Source organism: Schistocerca serialis, chromosome 11 (genome assembly GCF_023864345.2).
Source record: "Schistocerca serialis cubense isolate TAMUIC-IGC-003099 chromosome 11, iqSchSeri2.2, whole genome shotgun sequence".
Classification (NCBI taxonomy): domain Eukaryota; kingdom Metazoa; phylum Arthropoda; class Insecta; order Orthoptera; family Acrididae; genus Schistocerca; species Schistocerca serialis.
Genome location: NC_064648.1, coordinates 158867572 through 158892960, shown reverse-complemented (window position 1 = coordinate 158892960; position 25389 = coordinate 158867572).

Sequence of the window (25389 nt, the reverse complement as noted above, 5' to 3'; positions counted from 1 at the left end):
TTCATCATTAGATGTAGTATCCAAATTCTAATTGCACTTTTCTTACCAGAGTAATCATTTGAACCACCATACTAAGGGTTTCCTCACATTAATACCACGTAAAATGTTCATAACTATAGATAATATGTGAATTCACAAAAAAAAGGTTCAAATGGTTCTGAGCACTATGGGACTTAACATCTGAGGTCATCAGTCTCCTAGAACTTAGAACTACTTAAACCTAACTAACCTAAGGACATCACACACATCCATGCCCGAGGCAGCATTTGAACCTGTGACGGTAGTGGTCGCACGGTTCCAGACTGAAGCACCTAGAACCACTCGGCCACGCCGGCTGGCTGTGAATTCACAGCATCCAATATGTTTATTACTACATTTGAAAATAAAATTTGTGATGTACAAGGTACAGTCACCTAAACATTGGCATAAGACTGAAAATGGTTGCTTCAAATAACCTACCTTTGACTGTGGCTGGTGGAAGACTTTATTCAACATTAGCTGTGCCCAGCACGCATTGCAATGCCTCTTTTTCTTTTGAAATAGGTACACACACACATACAAAGTAAGCACATTTGCATGTAAAAAATACATGAAAGATAGTTATTTCTTGTCCGTTACATTAAATTTGAAGGAGTTAGTGTGCTTTGGGATATGCAGTATTTTTTGTCTTCCTGTCTTCTACAAAAACAAATTTTTTGACTGACCCACTCATGAGCAAGCCACATATGACTGACGATGGGAAAGCATGGATTTTACAGTTTTAATACATGTTCTTGAAGCGACTGGCTTTTGACTACATGGTCATTGAGAATACAGGGCGAACAGGAAACTCCACTTTTGAAATCAAATGGTGTGTCCTCCTCTTGACTCACCATTCAGAATTGTCGTTTTCATGACATTTGGTGTCAGATTTTGTAAGTGAGCCTGGTTCCATTGCACACTTGTCATTCCTTTTCACCCCAAAACCCTCAGCCATCGGTTTGCTAGAGGTGTGTTACTAGCCCAAGTAATCCAGTTAGCAAGTGATACATTTAGCAATCTTGGTAGAAGTCCGTTCTGGTTTTACAGAGATAGACACTGATTTGTCACTATCTTTGCACCCCTGCCCCACTCCCACAATGCCAACTCTACGGATGAAACATCATGGTGACTGACAGCAATAAGTCTTAAGACTCCGAAAGTTATGTATTTAGTACTAACACAAGCTTTGGTAGACTTAAGATTGAACAAGACATAAGGGTTAGCTAACATTCCATCAGAATTTCTAAAATTGTTGGGGGAAGTGGCAAAAAAACAACTATTCATGTCGGTGTGTCGGATGTATGAGTATTGCAACATCCCGTCTGAGTTTGGGAAAAACATCATCCAGTTCTGAAGATTGCGAGAGGAGGTAAGTGCAAGACTACTGCACAATCGGCCTAGCAGCTCTACATCTGTTTTACTGACAAGAACAATATAAAAAAGAATGGAAAAAAAAATTGATGTCGTGTTTAGATGATTATCAATTTGTTTGGCTCTAGGAAAGGCAAAGGCACCAGAGAGGCATTTCTGATGTTATGGATGGTAATGGAAGCAAGACCAAAGCAAAATACACATTCACAGGATTTGTCAACCTGGAAGAAGTGTCCAATAGTGTCAAACGGAGCAAGATTGTCGAAGAACAAAGTGCTCAGATTAAAAAGGGTGTCACACAGGAATATAGTTTTTTGCCCCCAACTGTTCAATCTGTACATTGAAGGGGCAATGACATAAATAAAAGAAATGTTCAAGAGTGGAATTAAAGTTTAAATGTGAAAGGATGCCAGTGATAAGATTTGCTGACGACATTGTAATCCACGGTGAAAGCGAAGAATTACAGAATTTGCTGAATGGAATCAATAGTCAAATGGGTACAGAATATGAATTGAGAGTAAATTGAAGCAAGACAATGGTAAAGAGAAATAGCAGAGATGAGAACAGCTAGAAGCTTGTCAGGATTGGTGATCATGAAGTAGACAAAGTTAAGGAACATCACTACCCGTGATGGATGGAGGAAGGACGACATAAAAAGCAGATTAGCATTGGCAAAAAGGGTATTCCTGGCCAAGACAAGTCTGCTAGTATCAGAGGCCTTAATTTGAGGAAGAAATTTCTGACAATGTATGTTTGGAGCACAGCATTGTATGATAGTGAAATGTGGACTGTGGGGAAAAGCAGAAAAGAAGAGAACTGAAACATGTGTGATATGGTGCTACTGCAGAATGATGAAAATTAGGTGGACTGTTAAGATAAGGAGTTAAGAAATTCTCCACAGAATTGGGGAGTGAAGGAATATATGGAAAACATTGACAAGAAGAAGAAACAGGGCGGTAGGACATCTGTTAAGACATCACAGAAAAAATTCTATGGTAAAGGGAGCTGTAGAGGGTAAAAACTGTAGAGGAAGACAGAGATGGCATATATCCAGTAAATAACGAGGATGTAGGTTGCATGTGTTACTCAGAGATGAAGAGGTTAATACAAGAGAGGAATTCGTGGCGTGCCACATCAAACCAGTCAGAAAAGAAAAAAAAGTCATTAGTAATATTTTTTTGATTGATGTGTTCTCACCCACTCTTCCACCCTACAGGTTGGCTGTGGCGTATTACCCCATAGTGTTTCCATACAAATAATTATACAAATAAAGATATTCCTTCAATAAGCTTGTGTGTGATCCCCTTCTCATCCTTGTCCATATCGTTGGTAAATGGTTCTTACCCATCAAGAACCTTTGCAAGCATGCACACAGCTAATAACCATAGATTAGCACAAGTTACAGAAAAAATAAAAATAAGTAAAATGAAATGACAAAACCCATTTACTAATGTAAAATCAGGCAGAAAATGGAACATATAATTTTTGAGAACAAATTGATTTCCGAGAGATGGAGAGGGGGAGGGAGAGGAGGGAGGGGTGGTGGGGAGGGGAGGTGGGGAAGGAGGGGAGAGGTGTGAGGTGAGGTGAGGTGATTGTATGGCATTTATTGGCCAGGATATCCCCTCCGGGGTTTGGCCACAGCATTGCAAGTCTTTTCAGTTGACGCCACTTCGGCGACTCGTGTGTCAGTGGTGATGAAAGTGTTGATGAAGGACACACAACAACCAGTCCCCTGCTGGAAATTGAACCCGGGCCCCCTTGCGTGGTGGGCGGTAACACTACCGCTGCACTACAGAGGCGGATGTGAGGGATGGGGGGTAAGGTGTAAGGGAGGGGTGTGTGGGAGGTGAGGTGAGGTTGACAAATAGCTGCTTGTTTACACAGTTAAAACAACCAAAATGGAAGCGTAACGCACATTTTGGCGAGAGCATAAAATGGGCTAGAGAATGATAGCGGAATAGTGTGCCCCCCTCCCCCCCCCCCCCAACCTAAAAACTTGGGTGGGGTGATATGTTTACCCGTAGCGTAGTGGAAGGTCCATCTTAGTCTAAAAGGTGATAATCTTGTTGTCAGTTGTAGGACTTGGTGAGTGTGAATGCAAAATAAATTTTGCAGTAACAGACTGACATGACATAGCCTAGTATTTACATTTGCACCATATTTAAAGGCATTTTCCCGTATTTAACACACTTTTCATATTAAAAACTAAAACTGTAAGATAACTTCAGAAAACATATATTAACAATGAATAATCGTCCAACTAGTATTTTGATGGATTTTATGTATGTATTATACATAAACTGCAAAAGAATTGCAAGGACCTTTCTGCTACGTACCTTATACCCATGTTTTGTCTACTTCCCTGCATTTACTGCTGCAGCAATGGATTCAAAGACAAATGTGTAGTGCAGTACCACAAATGTCTGAATGTAATTACATTAGTAAGCAGCACATGTTCAAAGACATTGAGACACATTCCAATGAAAGCATAATATTGTGTGCTATGTTATCAATCACTTTGCCATTCAGTTAATAATTTGTAGTCACTTCATTGGCTTCAGTCAATCACACAACACTGTAATCTGTGATTATGCTACGGTTTAGTCTGTCACCGTGATTGAGGTTATTCACACTAACATCTCATTTGCACATTTAATTCCGATAACTGAGGCTCCATTCCGCAATCTGTACTTTCTCGACAGCTCAGTATTTAAAGGCCCCAGTCAACAGGCGAGCGACGTCACTGGTACCGATAGATCTCCTTACGGAGCAAGTCACCAGGCAGTGCTGTGACAGACTTTCGGCCTCTCTGATGACATAATGAACCAGTTCTCTGGTATCCCACAGACACACGCCTTTATTGGTGGCGGGCCAGACCGACCACCTCAGTCTGAACTACACTGCCCTCTGCAGGGAGCTTCTTCCTTCTCGTATCACTTTTGTGTACCGTGTAGAGTCGATCGGATGTGGAATCCCAGCCATCTCCTCCTGTCTTCCAACTGCCCGACCCCCACTGCGAAACACGAGTAAGATTCGCAGTAGGCATACTTGTCAGCTCGTGTCACCGCTCTGTCACTGGCTAGCCAGCTCCCTGAAGGGAGCTGCGCACATTCTCCCTGCTGGCTGCAACTATTTCCCTGGTACGGTTCCCCGAATGCTACGTCTGCTGTCTAATAAGGAATCCTGTGCAGCATCTGATGCCACAGCCCATGAGATGGGAATTGTTAAAGACCAGTTATTGTGTTATTTCAGTATTAAGTAAACTAGTGCAAAAGAAATTGAATAATTTGAAATGAAAAACAAGGGGTGCTATCACTTGGTGATTCTTTCATGTTAAGTCATAAATTCTGTATACAAAATGCAGCTGATGTACTATTCTTTAAACTCAGGAGGAGATCTAGATTGTGCTAACATGAAACAATCAAATCATTACATGTCTCGTATCTCCTGAATGGTTTGGGACATGAAAACAAGATTTCAGCAAATGATAGCATGCAAAGAGAAGAGTATTTTGCCCTATAGTTAACCTGTGAAACTTCCCTCTCTTTTTTCTATACATACACTCCTGGAAATTGAAATAAGAACACCGTGAATTCATTGTCCCAGGAAGGGGAAACTTTATTGACACATTCCTGGGGTCAGATACATCACGTGATCACACTGACAGAACCACAGGCACATAGACAACAGGCAACAGAGCATGCACAATGTCGGCACTAGTACAGTGTATATCCACCTTTCGCAGCAATGCAGGCTGCTATTCTCCCATGGAGACGATCGTAGAGATGCTGGATGTAGTCCTGTGGAACGGCTTGCCATGCCATTTCCACCTGGCGCCTCAGTTGGACCAGCGTTCGTGCTGGACGTGCAGACCGCGTGAGACGATGCTTCATCCAGTTCCAAACATGCTCAATGGGGGACAGATCCGGAAATCTTGCTGGCCAGGGTAGTTGACGTACACCTTCTAGAGCACGTTGGGTGGCACGGGATACATGCGGATGTGCATTGTCCTGTTGGAACAGCAAGTTCCCTTGCCGGTCTAGGAATGGTAGAACGATGGGTTCGATGACGGTTTGGATGTACCGTGCACTATTCAGTGTCCCCTCGATGATCACCAGTGGTGTACGGCCAGTGTAGGAGATCGCTCCCCACACCATGATGCCTGGTGTTGGCCCTGTGTGCCTCGGTTGTATGCAGTCCTGATTGTGGCGCTCACCTGCACGGCGCCAAACACGCATACGACCATCATTGGCACCAAGGCAGAAGCGACTCTCATCGCTGAAGACGACACGTCTCCATTCGTCCCTCCATTCACGCCTGTCGCGACACCACTGGAGGCGGGCTGCACGATGTTGGGGCGTGAGCGGAAGACGGCCTAACGGTGTGCGGGACCGTAGCCCAGCTTCATGGAGACGGTTGCGAATGGTCCTCGCCGATACCCCAGGAGCAACAGTGTCCCTAATTTGCTGGGAAGTGGCGGTGCGGTCCCCTACGGCACTGCGTAGGATCCTACAGTCTTGGCGTGCATCTGTGCGTCGCTGCGGTCCGGTCCCAGGTCGACGGGCACGTGCACCTTCCGCCGACCACTGGCGACAACATCGATGTACTGTGGAGACCTCACGCCCCACGTGTTGAGCAATTCGGCGGTACGTCCACCCGGCCTCCCGCATGCCCACTATACGCCCTCGCTCAAAGTCCGTCAACTGCACATACGGTTCACGTCCACGCTGTCGCGGCATGCTACCAGTGATAAAGACTGCGATGGAGCTCCGTATGCCACGGCAAACTGGCTGATACTGACGGCGGCGGTGCACAAATGCTGCGCAGCTAGCGCCATTCGATGGCCAACACCGCGGTTCCTGGTGTGTCCGCTGTGCCGTGCGTGTGATCATTGCTTGTACAGCCCTCTCGCAGTGTCCGGAGCAAGTATGGTAGGTCTGACACTCTGGTGTCAATGTGTTCTTTTTTCCATTTCCAGGAGTGTATGTATAAATACAAAATTAAATACAGGTAATGTAGGAGTAGGTTTAATAATGAATAAAAAATAGGCCTGTGGGTTAGCTACTATGAACAGCAGTAGTGAACACATTATTGTAGCCGAGATAGACAAGAAGCCCACACCCGCCACAGTAGTAAAAGTTCATATGCCAACTAGCTCTGCAGTGAAACAATTTATAACAAATAACAAAAAGAACTAATAGTAAAGACAGAATAAGAATTGTTATCAAACATTAAAAGCATGATGAAACTAAATACGGAGGTATATGCAGGGCTATGTATTGGGAGGAAATAAGCTTTGGTATCACATGGTAAACGGCTGATGTCAGCCGTCAAAACTTTCTTCCTAAGAAACCCTGACACAGATATGATGACCAGTGTGGATGCTGCCATTTGAAAATGAATTGCAGAAAGTTTTGACATGACATGACATGACATGCTGTGACAACCAGTGTGAATTGTTCATCATTAGAGGATAGACTAGCCAGATCAAAAATACTTCACTTTTTTGTCAAACATGTTACCCTTTTTTTTACAAAGTGGACACTACAAATACATAAATTTCTAAACCGACTAGGGACCTCAATTAGTTTTGCTGCCCTGGGCCTTCGATGGGCTAAATCTGCCACTGCATCTCATAACAACATTGCACAAGTGGCAGTTTTCATAAAAAGGTTGATGGAAAAGAACATCAGCCTCACATTGTCAAAATCAACTAAACATATCTAGTGATCTCTCTATAGATTACAGTTGACCGTAGTGTGGCAGTGTAAGTTATTGAGTTGAGTTTTCTTTATCCCTTGTGCAGCTGCCTCATTGTCATCATACAGGGTGTTTAAAAAATGACCGGTATATTTGAAACGGCAGTAAAAACTAAACGAGCAGCGATAGAAATACACCGTTTGTTGCAATATGCTTGGGACAACAGTACATTTTCAGGCAGACAAACTTTCGATATTACAGTAGTTACAATTTTCAACAACAGATGGCGCTGCGGTCTGGGAAACTCTATAGTATGATATTTTCCACATATCCACCATGCGTAGCAGTAATATGGCATAGTCTCTGAATGAAATTACCCGAAACCTTTGACAACGTGTCTGGCGGAATGGCTTCACATGCAGATGAGATGTACTGCTTCAGCTGTTCAATTGTTTCTGGATTCTGGCGGTACACCTGGTCTTTCAAGTGTCCCCACAGAAAGAAGTCACAGGGGTTCGTGTCTGGCGAATAGGGAGGCCAATCCACGCCGCCTCCTGTATGTTTCGGATAGCCCAAAGCAATCACACGATCATCGAAATATTCATTCAGGAAATTAAAGACGTCGGCCATGCGATGTGGCTGGGCACCATCTTGCATAAACCACGAGGTGTTCGCAGTGTCGTCTAAGGCAGTTTGTACCGCCACAAATTCACGAAGAATGTCCAGATAGCGTGACGCAGTAATCGTTTCGGATCTGAAAAATGGGCCAATGATTCCTTTGGAAGAAATGGCGGCCCAGACCAGTACTTTTTGAGGATGCAGGGACGATGGGACTGCAACATGGGGCTTTTCAGTTCCCCATATGCGCCAGTTCTGTTTATTGACAAAGCCGTCCAGGTAAAAATAAGCTTCGTCAGTAAACCAAATGCTGCCCACATGCATATCGCCGTCATCAATCCTGTGCACTATATCGTTAGCGAATGTCTCTCATGCAGCAATGGTAGCGGCGCTGAGGGGTTGCCGCGTTTGAAGTTTGTATGGATAGAGGTGTAAACTCTGGCGCATGAGACGATACGTGGACGTTGGCGTCATTTGGACCGCAGCTGCAACACGGCGAACGGAAACCCGAGGCCGCTGTCGGATCATCTGCTGCACTAGCTGCGCGTTGCCCTCTGTGGTTGCCGTACGCGGTCGCCCTACCTTTCCAGCACGTTCATCTGTCACGTTCCCAGTCCGTTGAAATTTTTCAAACAGATCCTTTATTGTATCGCTTTTCGGTCCTTTGGTTACATTAAACCTCCGTTGAAAACTTCGTCTTGTTGCAACAACACTGTGTTCTAGGCGGTGGAATTCCAACACCAGAAAAATCCTCTGTTCTAAGGAATAAACCATGTTGTCTACAGCACACTTGCACGTTGTGAACAGCACACGCTTACAGCAGAAAGACGACGTACAGAATGGCGCACCCACAGACAGCGTTGTCTTCTATATCTTTCACATCACTTGCAGCGCCATCTGTTGTTGAAAATTGTAACTACTGTAATTTCGAAAGTTTGTCTGCCTGAAAATGTACTGTTGTCCCAAGCATATTGCAACAAACAGTGTATTTCTATCGCTGCTCGTTTAGTTTTTATTGCCGTTTCAAATATACCGGTCATTTTTGAAACACCCTGTATGTTTGTGATTGGGCTGGATGTGGATTTAAATACATAATACTAGAACGTATTCAGTGTTGTAGGACTGCTATCGTGTGACACAACAAATGCAGATGTGTAGAAAATGCTGTGCCTGTACTTGGCTTGATGATATTTTATGTCTCAGAAGCGTGTACTGTTGTTTGTGCTCAGAAAAAATAAAAATGTGATAAATACATGTGTACTGGCAATTCATAGTTACAGCAGCTACATAAATTAGTGAGAGTATGTGTGTGACTGATCTTATCACGTTAATTAGTCCATGTTAAAATGTTCAATTTATTTGCTGTTATGGCATTGATGATTCAAATGTATGTTTATCAGCAGTTCCTTGCAGGACAAACGAATTCCAAGAAGTTGATGCCCAAAAGATAAAGTGTCAGCCCGTCTGTTGCCACAAAGGAAGAATCACTGGACACCTTCCTGTCAGTAGACACAGTGAGAGTGGTTCCCTTTTCTTTTCACTCTTTATTTCATTCATTCATCAATTGTGTTCTGTAGATCTCAAAGAGGGCAACCTTCATGTCAGTGTATTCAGCAACAAACTGGGTTGGAACCCTGCTGCAGTTTTTGTGGTTTATGTGCAACACATGTGCATAATATGTATTCACATATTTGTTGCAGACGTGTCCATTATCTGATGCAGCTTTTCTTAATATACTTTGCAGTTTTAATTTTTATGACAAAAAATTGCATTTAATATGGTGTGTATGTGAACAACAGGCTATCCTACAGACCACTCCTGTTACCGCATCCTATATCGCGCATTCATATTCATTGGCTTCACCAACTCGAAACCAGATTATCAGCCTACCACCTAACCTACACCTTATGCTACACAACAGATCCATCTTTAGCATGACGTAAATTTGTTTGGAGGGGCAGTGTCACAATCTAGCCCAATACTGCACAATGCATTTACAATTATGCTATCTAAATTAGAAAGTATGAATCTACTTTGAAAGGAATCTGATGGTTCTTGGACTGTATTAAATAGATGCTGCTTCTCTGCTATTGGTAGCTAAATACTTACTTGACTGCACTGGTATTTTCCAAAGGAAATATTTCCTTACACATTTAAAACCAAAGTCCTATTCACACTACATTACCAGCCCTCTTCAAATCATTCTGTTTGGTGAAGTTTGTTGTATCAATATTTGAACTTCCATAATTTGTCAGCTCATGCAGTGCCTGCTGGGTACACTGCAGATTCAAGGCATCCATTTCATTTAGATGACTGACAAAAATTCCTTTCACACTTCTGCAAAGTTCAGATACACTTTCCTCTTCTAGTCCTCCGCTTGTAATTATTTCTATTTAAACAGAGAAAGTGTGACAGATCTCATGAAAAACTCTCAAGTTTGTAGACATTTGCAAAAATCAAAATATCACAGCATAATGCTTTGACAAGATGACACTCTCTGAAACACTGTAGTGGTTCAACGTTGCCACCCACCTGGGAGCCAGAGCTCTTTGTATCAGTAGTATGAGGGACTTTCAATAAGTAATGTGACACATTTTTCTTGGCAAATTTCAGTTGAAAAAATGTGGAATTTATTGAGACATTGTGGAATATTCCTGCTTTAGCCCCTATAGTTTCATGAAGTGCTGATATGTGGTGATGCAATATATAGCCTTCAAAATGGCGTGTGTTACAAAAGTGGATTGCAAGCAGAGAGTTGTCATTGAGTTTCTTAGAAGGCCTGATCATCATAGATATTCACAGACGCTTGCAGAATGTCTACAGGAACCTGGCAATCAACAAAAGCACGGTGAGGTGTCAGGTGAGGCATCTGCCATCACCGCAACAAGGCCGTGCAAACCCGTCCACTCTTCCGCGTGCCGCCCAGCCACGTACAGCAGTGACACCTGTAATTTTCGAACGTGCCGAGACTCACCCGAAGCGATTGACCGATCACAAACACCTAGCTGCACAACTGGACATCTCTTTCAGTACTGTAGTGTTGACACGCTCATCCACCTATCGGTGTACTCGGAGGGGTGTACCCGCCGGGATCCTCACTGAGCACAGTTACTTGCATGTTACGAGGCTGACTGTGACAATTGTTCATTAATGTCATCACTGGTGACGAGGTACGGGTTCGTCACTTCAAACTGGAAACAAAATGGCAATCTGTGGAGTGGTGCCACACAATCTTTCCTCGGAAGAAAAAGTTCAAAGCTGCACCCCCAGCCAGTAGCGTTACGGTGACTGTTCTTCTGGGACTCTGAAGGGGTTATTCTGTTTGATGTCCTCTGTGGTGATGCAACAATCAGCTCTGTAGTCTATTGTGACCCCCTCAGGAAATTGAAGAAATGACTTCACGGTGTTCGTCACTACAAAAATGCAAACGAAGTTTGCCTTCTCCGTGACCGTGCAATGACAGCACGAGGCCTCACTCGAGTCTGCACACCTGAGAGGGGCTCACAAAACATCATCAGACTGTGATTTCTCATCTACCCTGCAGCCCAGATCTTGCACCCCGGCCCAAAGAAAGGTGCGATCTGCAGCAAGCAGTACGTGGGTGATGGGGGAGGTTACCGATGCTGCGAGACACTGGCTCTGATGTCGACCAGTACAGTGTGGGCGTACAGGCTCTCCCAATAAAATGTCATAAGGGCATTGAACACAATGGAGATTGTGTTGGAAAAACAGGTGTTGTAGCCAAAATAGTGGAGAATACTATGGCGTATTGGACTCCTGAATAAATCCAACCTGCTTTCTGGAAAAAAAGTGTCGCATTAGTTATTGAATGCCCTTTGTATACACTGGGAAAGTATGCACCTGTACTCTGCATGGCAGAGAGTACTTCTCATTGCAAAAGTTATAATGGCTTATCCCATTCCATTTGCGTATGTAGTGTGGGAAGAATGTCTGTTTAAATGCCTCTGTATTCACTGTAGTTGGTCTAATCTTGTCTTGGCAGTTAATAAGGGAGCAATACGTAGGGGCTGTAGTGAGAACTTCAATACTGAAACATCTGAATACCAACACATTTATCATAATGCGTAATACCAGGACGGGTGGGGAGGGGAGGGGGGTGAAGAGGGGGGGAGGAGGAGTGGGGAGAGGGAATCTTTGTGCCCACTACAAAAAATAGCTAAAAAACACATTTCTTCACATGTGTTTCATTTTTAAGAGCATACTTTTTAAATAGTTGCTGATTTATAAGTAAGGTACGGAACCTGAAACTATCTTTTAGAACAATTCTAGCAACACAAGTGTAGGAGTGCTTTATGACCAACAGAAAAATTTTAAAAACATACAAACTGCAGTAACTGTCATTGATTTTTTCTCACAATATACCTTTCAAAGTTACGTAGGGTGTAGCAAGGGTCCTGAACTTGAAAATATGATCATGACATTTGTTGCGTAAAATTTATGGATTAAGTTTTACTGGAAATTTTAAAACAGTTACCAAATCTGAAAACAATACATATTTTTTCGAAATTTTAAAATATAAAGTACCAGACTAGATTAAGATATTTTCCCCTTCCCTAGTGGTATTGCAAGTGTTAAAATTGGTTCTAAAAACATCTTACATATGTTCTGACGGGATAGTTTTCCATCTGTCTTAAAGGTATCTGCTACTTTGGTTCTTTCAGTACCTTCATGACACTCCCATCAGTCAGACAAATCTGTGATTATTCATGCTGCCCCTCTCTGCATACATTAAATATCTCCTGTTAGTTCTATTTGGTATGGGTCCCACACACTTGAGGAATATTCTAGGATGGATGATTTTTAAGCCATCTCCTCAATAGATTGACTGGACTTCCCCAGTAGTCTATCAATAAACTGAAGTCTAGCACTTGCTTTATCCACAAGTGAGCCTATGTGATCACTCCATTTCATATCACTGCAAAGCGTTACACCCACTTACTTGTCTGAGTTAGCCAATTCCAACAGTGACTCATTGGTATTGTAGCCATAGGATACTAAGTTCTCCTGCTCTTTGTGAAGTGCACAGTTTGACATTTCTGCACATTTAAAGCAAGTTGCCAATCTTTGCAACAGTTTGAAATATTACCAAGATCTGACTGAATATTTATGCAGCTTCTTTCAGATAGTACTTCATTATAGATGACTGCACCATCTTCAAACAGCCTGCTTTCACAATTAATATTGTCTGAAAGATCATTAACATTCAACATGAATAGGAAGGGTCCCAACAAACATCCCTGAGGTACACCCTAAGTTACTTCTACATCTGACAATGACTCTCCATCCGAGATAACTATCTGTGTCCTCCCTTCCAAACAATTTTCTGCCAAGTCACAGATCGTACTTCATTCCACGTACGATCTTTGATAATAAGTGTAGATGTGGTATAGAGTCAAATGCTTTCTGGAAACTGAGGAATACTGCATCTGTCTGACTGCCTTGATCCATTGTTTTCAGTATGACAAGTCACAAGAGTTGGAGTCGGGTTTCACATGATTGATGTTTTCATAGTCACATTGGTCAACATGGAAGCAGTCACTTTTTTTTTTGTAATTTAGTATTTCGTTGTATAATCCTATGCTACATTTCGCACCAGTTATACGGTAGCCTCTGTTTGTTTTGAAGTTTCTTTACAGCAACTGTATACTATGTAGGTTACTCCCATCACCAATTGTAGGAAAACTACCACCTGGTGCTTCCCTATTTCATGTCTCTGTGGTGGATTGACCACTGTATCTCTGCTTTGATAAACAGAAGCACTGGCTGCGAGTGTGAGAAAGTGGCTCATTTACTAAGGTGTACATCATATATTCTCAAGACAGTGGTTTCCTCTTCCTGCAACAAAGCTCACTTTAAATTGTCTAAAGGTCTGATTCTGTGAAGTTACGGGTGTCCCCTTGGGCATAATGTGGTGTCGAAGGCATAAATGATTGCATGTCTAAAATTCACTGAAAATTTAAATTGGCACATTCGTCCATTACCTTTTTTGTTGTCTCATACAAAAAGGTTTGCAAAAGGCAATTCCTGCTTTTCTCCTATCCTCACAAGCCATCAAACACTGAGCTCTGCATTCTGATTTACAGTCCTTAGAATCATATCACTGTAACAGCTCTGTTAAATGTGACAGGTTGCCTGTAGTATTACCGTCCACTCTTCATTGTGTAGGTTGTGAAAATGCATTTAGTATGTTAAACAAGTTGACAAACTGAGTTATATTTTACAATTACAAGAATTTTATTAGTAACTTTTCTACAATCTATGATAGTGTTTTTCCTGACAGTTGTGGCTTCCAGTAACGGAAATGTTAGTGAGTGGCCGTTACCCATTCCTTGCTGTCAGTTATGATCAATTTCATTTGTTTTGTACAATCTGTTAAAGTTCACAGCAACACAATATCCCATGACAGCATGCTTTGTAAGCCATTTTGCAGTGGTGGTAATTCTTGCAGAGTTCCTTACAAGATTTCTATTTACATTTAGTGTTACAATAGTAGATTAACAAACTAGGCAGCCTGCGACCCATCAATAAGCTGATATAATTTCAGGACATTTATGTCGTATATGTTGAATCTGCAAGCACTCTGTGGGTCATCAAAAAATGTTAGCTAAAATATGGGTGCCAACATCATTTTCATTAAAGTAATCATTGAATTAAATAGTCATGGTGTTAACAAATACAAAGAAATTGTTACATGCAAAGTTGTCAAGTGGGTTGATATTCATTCACAACAACTGGTCCTGAACCTTAGGCAGATTTTTATATGTTTTGCAGTAGACCATCTGTAAATCAGACAACCATGCAAGTAGTTTGTGATCAATTTGCGATATGATAAAATGACATTCTACATTGAAATGTAGTGTGCAATATCTTGTCAATGTCCCTTCACAACACGCTATATCCAAGGCAATAGTTGTTTTCCTCTTTATGACAAATGGAAGACCAATAATTTTTCCACCTGTTTTGTTCTATGCTGCACAGCGTAAAACTATTTACGATTGTTCAAATGCTTAAAAAGTTGGAAAGGAAGATTTTGCTTTCACCAAGAACATCTGTCACTGCTTTACTTGCAACACTCATAATTGTAAATACTGTCTCCCAGATTTACAAAACAAGATTTTGCCATACACAAAGCTAATTAATGTTGCTAGCCAGTAACTAGAGTACGCGCTTCTTTACTGGCAACTGCCAACACACTGACCAGTTGCAGTCTTGCAAGTAACACCGTTGCACTGCCATATGCTGATATACAACAGTAATTTGACACCTAAGAAAAGGAGTGCCTGTCCTGACGTAAACCGTCGAGGTCTTTCTCAGAAAGCGAGCAATCTGCAGAAATTGGTAACTACAAAGAGACTTTGGGGAAACCGATAAATGAAAATATTACAGGCTGTGTTAACAGAAGTGCTGGACACTTGTTGAAAGAGAATGTGGTGTGATACTGTCTAGAAAATGGCTTCAAAGTATACCAGATTAAAAGTTCATGTAAAGTGATCTTGTGTGTGAAACATAAGAAACTTCAGTTGTTAATCATTGCTACTCTGGAGGTGCAAACACAAACTGCTCTTTGAAAAGCTCAAGGAATTTTTGAACAAAGTTGAAGGCAGCAGTCTAGAAAGTCTCACATGTGGAAGGAAGACAGTATGGGGAATTGAGGAATAGAAAGGGAGGGGGGGGGGGGGGGAGGAAGAGGAGCGCATAAACATTTGAATAATTTGGTGACACTTGTTTTGTGGTGTACCAGTGTTTTGTTTGATTTACCTGCAGCACCATATGACAGGCCTGTGTTCCACGACACGAATCCCCCTCAGAGTGTTATTTACTGCCTTCCTGTTGTAGGCCACGACAAGCTGGACAGGCGCTATCTACCGCAGCAGCAGCCACGGACTGGTCCACCCTCACTCGGAACATCACTCCCACCACAGCTGCTTTGCCACAGGTCACAGTGATCTGCAGAACTGTTTGCCTTTTGCTACCCCTCACATCACTGTCATCTCTGGAGACCAGCAGCACTGCAGCACCCTGTCTGCTGTATCCTGCCGGTACGCAGAGGGCTCCTCGCTGTCAGTTCTTCCGTACGATAATGTCGGCACTTGACTCCTGCAGAACTTTGCTGCCCGGTGCAGTGCGGTGTAGCTGTGTTCGCACTGGTTGTTGGTGTCTGTTCCCTGGGCCGAGATCTTCACGAGTTTGGCCACGTCTCCGTTCTTGGTGCATCTCGAATCGGCTTCTCGATGCCGTGCTCCTTTGCGGTATTATTTTCTGCAGAAGTGTATTGCCGTAGTAGAAAATCTCAAAATCGTTAACTGTGCCAGTTGAATGCTATAAACCCAGTTCAGTGAGCAGTGTGTAAGGCTGGACAACTTGTTCCAGTATGGGGAAGGAAATTTTGAGGCTACACAGAATTACCTGACAATGTTTTTAGAACTGAAAGTAATGTCAGAGGGTGATGTTCCAAATTACATCCGATATGGGTAGTGCACGCCTTGCAAAATCCCCCATTCGGCGTTACTTTCTGTAATTCAGAAAACTAATTTTTAGCAGGCCTTGTCTTTAAGATCCATCTTCTAATTTTAATGTGCTGAATTTCAAGTTGAACTATGGCCTTAGGCATAGATCCTTAAGTGGGGATTTGCATATGATTTAATGTGATTGGAGGCATCTGAGTAAAACAAATTTTCATTTAAATATTTGAATTTAGTCACTTAAACCTTCTATTAATTCTACATAGAAAAACCGACTGTGAAAACTGGTAACAATTTTGTTGGTGTTGAAATTCTATTTAATGACCAAATGTACAGCAGTGGCTCACCTAAGAATTTACACACTGATAAAGCACAGTGACATCTGAAACTTTATTTGAGAGGTGACCCAAAACTAACTGGAATCAAACAGTTGCATGTGAACCATTTGTAATTACACATTGTGCCACTAGGTGGTGTTAGTGTGGAGCCTCCCACATAGCTCAGTGAGCTGGTATCAGTCAGAGTTGAGTGGTTTGTTTCTGGTGCTTTGTCATTTACATTCCTGTTCCCATCCTTTGGCATTTAATGATGCGGTTGACAGCGAGCAAAGAGTTTGTGAGACATTTTGTTTTCTGTTAGGGAAAACCACAGCAGAGACTATTGGGATGCTTTGGCAACCCTTAAATCATGCTGCTTCGCAGAAATGGCATGTTTGCAAGTGGTTTTCTCATTTCAAATCTGGCAACATACCAACTGGAAACCTGCTGCGCCACAGTTGTACTCGAATCTCGAGAAATGGTGAAAACAGTGCCACAATCAAATGAGCAATTGATGAAGATCATCAGTGAACCATTGACCAAATTTCTAAGGAAAGAAAGTGTCATGGAGCACAGTCCAGCAAATTTTAACTGAAGATTTGCACATGAGGTAGGTGTCTGCAAAATTTGTTCCTCGCTCTCTCACAGCTGACCAAAGAGAAAACCGCTTCAGTGTTTGCCACACCTTGAAGGGTGAAATGCAAATCTATCCAAATTTTCTTAAAATAATTGTGACTGTGAAATGAGAGTTGATGCTACAGGTGCGATCTGGAGTGAAGGCATCAAAGAAAGTGTGGAGCCTGTGGAAAACTCAAATATCACCACAACCCGAGAAAGTATGGCGAGTGTGCTCCAATGTGAAAACAACGTTGATCCGTGTTTTTTAAGTTGGTGGCGTTGTCCACAAGGAGTTCATTTATTCCTCCAACACACACAGTGAACCATCATTTTTATATCTACATCTACATTTATACTCCGCAAGCCACCCAACAGTGCGTGGCGGAGGGCACTTTACGTGCCACTGTCATTACCTCCCTTTTCTGTTCCAGTCGCATATGGTTTGGGGGAAGAATGACTGCTGGAAAGCCTCCATGCGCACTCAAATCTCTCTAATTTTACATTCGTGATCTCCTTGGGAGGGAAGCAACATATTCGATACCTCATCCAGAAACGCACCCTCTCGAAACCTGAGCAGCAAGCTACACCGTGATGCAGAGAGCCTCTCTTGCAGAGTCTGCAACTTCAGTTTGCTAAATATCTCCGTAATGCTATCACGCTTACCAAATAACCCTGTGACGAAACGCGCCGCTCTCCTTTGCATCTTCTCTATCTCCTCTGTTAACCCGACTTGGTGCGGATCCCTCATTGATGAGCAATACTCAAGTATAGATCGAACGAGTGTTTTGTAAGCCACCTCCTTTGTTGATCGACTACGTTTTCTAAGGACTCTCCCAATGAATCTCAACCTAGCACCTGCCTTACCAACAATTAATTCTATATGATCGTTCCACTTTAAATCGTTCTGTACGCATACTCCCAGATATTTTTCGGAAGTAACTGCTACCAGTGTTTGTTCTGCTATCATATAATCATACAATAAAGGCTCCTTCTTTCTATGTATCCGCATTACATTACATTTGTCTATGTTAAGAGTCAGTTGCCACTCCGTGCACCAAGTGCCTATCCACTGCAGATCTTCCTGCATTTCGCTACAATTTTCTAATGCTGCAACTTCTCTGTATACTACAGCATCATCCGCAAAAAGCTGCATGGAACTTCCGACACTATCTACTAGGTCCTTTATATATAATGTGAAAAGCAATGGTCCCATAACACTCCACTGTGGCACGCCAGAGGTTACTTTAATGTCTGTAGACGTCTCTACATTGAGAACAACATGCTGTGTTCTGTTTGCTAAAAACTCTTCAATCCAGCCACACAGCTGGTCTGATATTCCGTAGGCTCTTACTTTATCAGGCGACAGTGCGGAACTGTATCGAACGCCTTCCGGAAGTCAAGGAAAATGGCATGTACCTGGAAGCCTGTATCTAATATTTTCTGGGTCTCATGAACAAATAAAGCGAGTTGGGTCTCACACGATCGCTGTTTCTGGAATCCATGTTGATTCCTACAGAGTAGATTCTGGGTTTCCAGAAATGACATGATACATGGGCAAAAAACATGTTCTAAAATTCTACAACAGATCAATGTCAGAGAAATAGGTCTGTGCTCTATTCCAATCATTTGGAACCTTCCGTTCCTCTAGAGACTTGCGGTACACGGCTGTTAGAAGGGGGGCAAGTTCTGTGTAGAATTGAATTGGTATCCTGTCAGGTCCAGTGGACTTTCCTCTGTTGAGTGATTTCAGTTGCTTCTCTATTCCTTTTCTATTCCTTGGACACTTATTTCAATGTCAGCCATTTTTTCGTTTGTGCGAGGATTTAGAGAAGGAACTGCAGTGCAGTCTTCCTCTGTGAAACAGCTTTGGATAAAGATGTTTAGTATTTCAGCTTTACGTGTGTCATCCTCTGTTTCAATGCCATCATCATCCCAGAGTGTCTGGATATGCTGTTTCGATCCACTTACTGATTTAACGTAAGACCAGAACTTCCTAGGATTTTCTGTCAAGTCGGTACACAGAATTTTACTTTCGAATTCACTGAACGCTTCACGCATAGCCCTCCTTACGCTAACTGTGACATCGTTTAGCTTCTGTTTGTCTGAGAGGTTTTGGCTGTGTATAAACTTGCAGTGAATCTCTCTTTACTTTCGCAGTATTTTCCTAACTTTGTTGTTGAACCACGGTGGGTTTTTCCCATCCCTCACAGTTTTACTCGGCACGTACCTGTCTAAAACGCATTTTACGATTGCCTTGAACTTTTTCCATAAACACTCAACATTGTCAGTGTCAGAACAGAAATTTTCGTTTTGATCTGTTAGGTAGTCTGCCACAAAGATTACAAGAGAGTGTCTAACCAAAATGACCAGAACTGTGGAAAAATGGGAACTGGTTGCTTCACCACAACAATGCTCCAGCCCACACAGCTCTGATGGTCCCACAGTCTGTTGATAAAAACAACACAGTGCTTGTGCCTCATCCACCCTACTCACCTGATCAGGCTCTGTCTGACTTTCTTTTATTTGTACAGATGAAGTGAACTATGCAAGGAAAGTGATTCAGTGATGTGGGTGACGTCAAAGAAAACGTGTTAACGGCTTCCAACAGTATCGTGCCACAAGAGTTCCAGAACTGTTTCTAGCAGTGACAAAAACATTGGGCCAAGTGCATCATTGCAAATGGAGGATACTTCGAAGGGGGCCTAAAGTACTGTAAATGTAGTGTTCAATAAAAATGCAGAATAAAAATTCCAGTTATTGAGCCCCCTCATAAACCTGCAATTCCTGACAGAAAGTAGTGACTGAGAGTTCAGGAAGTAACCCCAGAAACTCCCATAAAACACGTGACTGTCAATCTTGAGACATGCAGTAGCATGTAATTCCAAAAATGACCTAATTTGCCAATACCTCTTAGAATGCTTACTGCATTTATAACTGTGGTGTGCCGTGCTGTACTCTGCTGATGTGCAGAACCCCTCGAAGTCGATGTGGACAGCACTCTGTCAAAACTCGAACGTGCTGCAGTCTACACTGACTCGAACTGAAGGCCCCGATGTGGACTCCGCACTGACGTGACACTGTAACAGCGCGCACTTCGCTACGACCTGATGCGGATTCCTCGATACGGCCTCCGACATCACCGAACGGCTAGTCCTCAAAATTTTGGTGTCACTCGTTCCCTGCAAGAAGTGCAGGACGTTGTCCTTCTTTTGTAAAGACAAGACAAGGGAATCATTTTCTGCGGGCTTGCTCACTGTCAAGTCCACGCTGTAGGCTGTGCCCTCATTTGTGACCGGGAAGGCCGTGTGCTGGTGGACTGCTGACTTGCTGAAAGTGAGGAATGATGAACTACGTTCTGTAAAACATTCTGTGTGACCATGTTTACCTCATTGCACCTCTGATTTCTAAAGGAGTACCCCTTACAGGCTCAGAATGGGACATTTCCCATTGACGTGTGGCTTCCTCCTAAGACACACGGGAGCCCCCGGTGTGGCGCAGATGTGGGACACTGGTGTCAATATGAAATATTTTAATCAAGTGTGTTTTATATGAGAACATGAGGGTTCATCTGGATCTCCCAAAGGACATACCCTCTATTATAAATAATAATGAGATGGTGTTTGTGTTTTAAGATTTTGTCTGGTGTCCAGAATTCTTCCTAAAATATTGGATGTGAGATTTTAATGTGTCAGAGTAGCTTGGTCACTGTAGTCATCCAGCCACAGTCACGTGTTACCTTTTAACTGTGTCTTCTCTGGTATTTTTTCCACCTTTTCATCTAATTGTCATGCTGTGTCTCGTTGGGGTTTTATTACTGCCTTTTCTGAAGCTCACCTTATTGTGGTTACCTTTCAGTTCTTGTGGAGCAGTGCAACTTGTTTTTCCATATTATTGTCACTTCTTAAATACATTTTCATCATGCTCATTGGTAGATCATTAATGTAAGGGTGCTGATGACCTTGTTATTCAGTGTCCTCAGTCATAAATAATAATAATAATAATAATAATAATAATAATAATAATTATCATCATCATCATCTCCGTCTTGCCAAACTGTGCACGCTCACTTCAGCTGTGTGTGACACATCACACTCTAATACACCAATCGAGCGTTTTTCCACCTATGTTTCTAGCCTCACATCTGAGGGGCTCAGAAATTTGAGTGATTTAGTAACACTTATTTCATGGTATACCAGGATTTTATCTGCTTCATTTGTAGCATTGTATGACAGACGAATCACCCTCAGTGTGTCAGGGACCACTGTCCTGTTGTAGGCCAAGGCAAGCTGGACATTAGGCTGCCTGCACTCGTAATGGTGGATAACAGCTTGCCCCAACCTCCTCTATGATGCTGAGCGGGTCCCAATTCTATGGAACATACAAATGGAAAAACAGTGCACATGAAAGATATACCTAAGGCCCACGACAGTCGGATTAAAAATATTAGTCTCTCTACATGTAAGCACGATGGTACGTGTTTTGCTTACATCTCAGTGTAACTGATCATCTCTCTCTCTCTCTCTCTCTCTCTCTCTCTGTCTCTGTCTCTATGTATATCTCATATCTGCATTAAATTATCATCACAATGGATTGTAAATCACGAGACTGCATCAAAAATACAGCAAGATAATATGAAAGTTTCATTACATCTTCAAAGCATAAAAATGCTTAGGAATATCCATGCATTTTGACAGTGCTGATTGAGGATGATGCAGGATATATGAGATTTCCATTAGTAAGATATGGGTGGAACGACAATTAAAAATTGTCTCAAACCATTACTTTGAGAAGTGTTTGAGAGAGGTGCTACTTAAAAGGAGATAAGAAAGTAGAATTTAACACTAACCTGATACTTCTCTTTCAACCAACTTTGAAACTTCTGCCATCGGCTGTGGGGAGCTGGTCACCCTGTCGCAGCAGCCTCCCATTCTCCAGGCTTCCAGGGGTCCCGGCAGATCTGCTCGACGTCGGCATCCGGCAGGCGCGAGCGGCAGTGCTGAGAGGCCGGTGCCGTACACTCTGCCACGTCATCCATTGTCAAACCTTGAACCCACTGGTCTTCACGCACCTCCTTAACGAGAGGGAGCTTGTGTGTCTGCAGCTGCCAGTAGTTTTGCCACATTTCCCTTGCCCTCTGGGACCTCGTTCATGTACACTTAGCAGAGAAAGTGGTGCGTAGTGTCCAATATGTGGACACAACCACTGGCAGCTTCTGCAGTGTCGTGCTGCAGCAGCATAGCTGCAAAGACGGGGCTCCTGGCTCCCAGTATTACACTGTGTGCCTTCATCTTGTAGTCTCTGGTAGCCCTCCGAGGCACAGGGCATAAAATCACCAAATTTCAGGTGGAAACTGTTTAAATTAAATGCACAATAAGGAAATGAAAATAACAATTTATTATTTTTTCATACAGTAGAATGTATGGAAGTGAAACTTGGACGATAAATAGTTTAGACAAGAAGAGAATAGAAGCTTTCGAAATGTGATGCTACAGAAGAATGCTGAAGACTAGATGGGTAGATCATGTAAGTAATGAGGAGGTGTTGAATAGGATTGGGGAGAAGAGCAGTTTGTGGCACAACTTGACTAGAAGAAGGGATCGGTTGATAGGACATGTTCTGAGGCATCAAGGTATCACCAATTTAGTATTGGAGGGCAGCGTGGAGGGTAAAAATCGTAGAGGGAGACCAAGAGATGAATACATCAAGCAGATTCAGAAGCATGTAGGTTGCAGTGGGTACTGGGAGATGAAGAGGTTTGCACGGGATAGAGTAGCGTGGAGAGCTGCATCAAACCAGTCTCTGGACTGAAGACCACAACAGCAACAACAGTAGAATGCTTGGTAGGGGGTGGCTATGTTTGAAGCCACTGTGGCAAATCTTAGAAACATACACAACGCATAAAAAGCACACAATGTGCCCTGCATAGATTCAAAATAGCTAGTTATGGAAAGGAATGAAAGCAGTCCTGCCAGCTGACAAGCTTGAGTATACATCATATTTTACAACTCCATCATGATCTATGAAGGGTTTTTCCGTACCCCATATGCACATTTTGGAGACACATACTGTGGCATGTGTTTTGCTTCCACTTTCTATTTTCTGTGGTCACGTATGGTTTGTGTCTCTCAGGGTGTGGGGTATTACGTGATGAACCTGGTGAGTCTGTCACATTTCTGGTATGTACTAAACCAGCTACAACATTCCTTCTAAAATTTTATACTTGTAAACTTCTACCAGTGTACATCACAACTGATACATCAACAAAATACCAAACCAGTACGGCCAAGACCTTCTTGCTTTTCTATCAGTTGTATGTTGTCTGTCAAAGCATCCTGTTATTTCACGACAGGCCTCAGCAGTGTTAGGGTCATGCTGCCATCAGCCTCCTTCCTCATCATAACAGGAAGACCACCTGGAGAATTGATAGAAGTTAAAAAAAATTGCCCTTTCATTTTTATACAGGGTATTCCTTCACTCCTTACTGACCACTCAAATTCCACTCTACAGAGTTCTTTATCGTGTTTCGTTTGTGCCAAACCTTTGCGATCACACCTGAAGGTACCGCAACTGTGTATCCCACATTGTTTCAGCTTTTCTGCTAATGGCAGACTTGCGAAGTAGTTACCAAAATCGTACAGTAACCTTTCCCTTCTAGACCCTCACACAAGTACAACTCTTTGTCCTAAATTAACCTCAGCTGTATCAATTTTCCCAGTGCACACTTGAAAATCGCAAACAAATCCTAATTTATTGGTAAGAAGCCATATCAAATATCCTCTTCTGATGGTTTTCTTGGGCATGTATTGTTAACAAGATTGTGTCTTTTAATGTCACCATGCATTCACCAACTGCTTGACTTTTGGTGGGGCATAGTTCTCTTTGAAAGTTTTACTTAGTGTGTCAAGCATAGGTATTATCTTATAAAGCTTACTGTAATTTGGAGACTCCTTTTGTGGCATCATGTTGTTGTTTTTCAAATGAATGTGCGGTAGTAGCCCTCCAAACCTATTTAGGGAGATTAGTGAACTTGCACAATTGTTCTTTAACTCCCTACAGCAAGACCAACTGTCGTGGTAGAGGTTTTTTTTTTCGTTGCTAGAAAAACAAATATTTTGTCTTTGGTTACAGGTTGAAACGGTTTGGCTTTTTGAGTGGCATACATGCTAATTTGAAATGTTACATGTTCAATCAAATCATCACAAAAAAACTGAAAATAAATTATGTGGTGCCATTTTGTTACTTCATCTTTAAATTTGCCCTTTTTTCCACCAACATACTCACTGAAGTCAGGGCACTTTATACTACCACAACAAATTTTACTCCATGTATTAGTGGCAAGAAAAGACAAACACAAATTATCATCACTGTTAAGTCTATAATCACTTTCACTATCAGAAATTATTAGGCCTCCCGTGATTTTGAGAGGTGGCTTCTCAAAGTCACTTTCTTCAATAGTTATGTCCAGAACAGCATTAGGATTGGCATAAAGGTCACTTTCATCAATTCTGATTAGGTTTCAGATGTAACATCATCCAAAATGTCTAAACTTTGTTTAAATTTAATGTTCCAAAAGTAGACTAACAAACTAGCACACTGGAACATTATGGGTAACCTTATATAATTTCAGTACATTCATTTCCTATATGTTGAATCTGCATCAAAAAGTGTTAGCCAAAGTATGGCTGCCTATAATCTTTTCACCAATGTAACCAGTGAATTAAGTAGTCATGGTGCTCACTAATACAATACCAGAAGAAATTCTTACATGCAGTGTTGTGAAATGGGTTGACATTCATTTTCAGCAACTGGGTCTGAACCCTAGACAGATACTTAAATATGTTTTCCATTAGCCACTTGTAAATCAAACAGCTTGCACAGTACATTTTTTCATCAATTTGGAACTTCACCAAATGACATTCTAAATTTAAATGTAGTGTGCAATATCTAGTCAGTCTCCATTCACAACAAATGTTGTATGCAAGGCAATAGTTGTTTTCTCCATCTTTGTGACAAATGTGAGACTAATATTTTTTCCAACTGTTTTGTTCCATGTTGCACAAAATGAAACTATTTACCATTACTAAAAGTCTTAGAGAGCTGGAAAGGTGGCTTTCGCTTACAGTAAGAACTTCTGTCACTATTTTACTTGCAACATTGCGCCTTGTGAATACCTACTCACTGGTTTACCAAACAGGAGTTTTCCTTACACAATGCCAATTAATGTCTGTAACCAGTAACTAGAGTACACACTTCTCCAG